The following is a 1,467-nucleotide window of genomic DNA, read 5'->3' as shown; positions in this document are numbered from 1 at the left end:
CACATGGAGGGAAATATGGTCATAGAGTCATTCTTTAGGGGAATTAAATGTTGTATTTTTTCATAGATCTTGTTTCTTATTTGTTTTTTTCAGGACATTTTGCTCTAGTTTTTCGACGTAAAATCAAATGCAATCCATCACCAGAAGCCCTGATGATGGATTAGTCTCCAGTAGATCTTAAATGGTGAAGGGTTAGAGACATCTCCTCGAAAGAAAACCACATTTTTATCAACTACAACATTAAGGCAACTTGTTATTGTAATATTGATCATGACCTCCCCGTCCTCAGTCCCTCCTCCATCCCCTAGATGGGACCTCGAGCACGGGTGGACCATCACTCACTTAATGTACAAAATTCTAATTTCAGTGCTGCTTCTACAAACAATATTCGACCTTAGGATGCCTGGTCCTACACTGCTACCCTAGCAGGCCTGGTTTGGGGAGGGTCTGCATGGGGCTGAACACCATTGTTCCCAAGGTGTTCATAGGTTCACTTTAAAAAATAGAAGAAGTAGGGGCATCATGTGGCGTAGTGGTATAAGCAGTCGGGCCCAGTTCGAGTCCCGCATCGGACGGCCTTTGCTGCATGTCATTCCCCCTCTCTCTGCCTCCCCATTTCCTGTCTCTCTACTGTACTATCAAATAAAGGCATAAAAAAAAAAAACCAAAAAATAAAATAAATAAATCCTAAGCTGTAAACCTTCTTTACTGGTCATTGTGTTGTTGCAATGTTAAAAGTAAAAGTAAATTGTTATTCTTCTAATGCTAATTTTGGATCAGTGGCTGCCCTGCAAAGTTTGTTGCAACCAGGCATTGGTTGTTCAAGTCATAGTTTCAGCAAACAGGATGGGATGGGTTGGGGGGCGGTAAGGATTTGCTCACAGTGTGACTTTGTTTAGAGTCTTACTCCATTCTTTTGTTGGTGAAGAAGTTAGATACAGCTACTTTAAGAAAATATACTTTTGTGTTCTTTCAGAATCTCCTGCTATGTGCCAACCTAGACTCAAATCTAACCTGAAGAAGAAGTTCCAGTGTGTGTTTGAGGGGATCTCTAAAGCAGGAAACCAAACCCTTCTGAACCAGATCTACACAGAGCTCTACATCACAGAGGGAGGGACTGGAGAGGTCAATGATGAACATGAGGTCAGACAGATTGAAACAGCATCCAGGAAACCAGTCAGACCAGAAACAACCATCAGACAAGAAGACATCTTTAAAGTCTCACCTGGAAGAGACGGACCAATCAGAACAGTGATGACACTGGGAGTGGCTGGCATCGGGAAAACAGTCTTAACACAGAAGTTCACTCTGGACTGGGCTGAAGACAAAGCCAACCAGGACATACAGTTCACATTTCCATTCACCTTCAGAGAGCTGAATGTGCTGAAAGAGAGAAAGTTCAGCTTGGTGGAACTTGTTCATCACTTCTTTACTGAAACCAAAGAAGCAGGAATCTGCAGGTTTGAT

Source organism: Seriola lalandi, unplaced genomic scaffold (assembly GCF_002814215.2).
Source record: "Seriola lalandi dorsalis isolate HSWRI2012SDOR001 ecotype SW California unplaced genomic scaffold, Sedor1 jcf7180002054977, whole genome shotgun sequence".
Lineage (NCBI taxonomy): Eukaryota > Metazoa > Chordata > Actinopteri > Carangiformes > Carangidae > Seriola > Seriola lalandi.
This window is presented reverse-complemented; position numbering follows the sequence as displayed.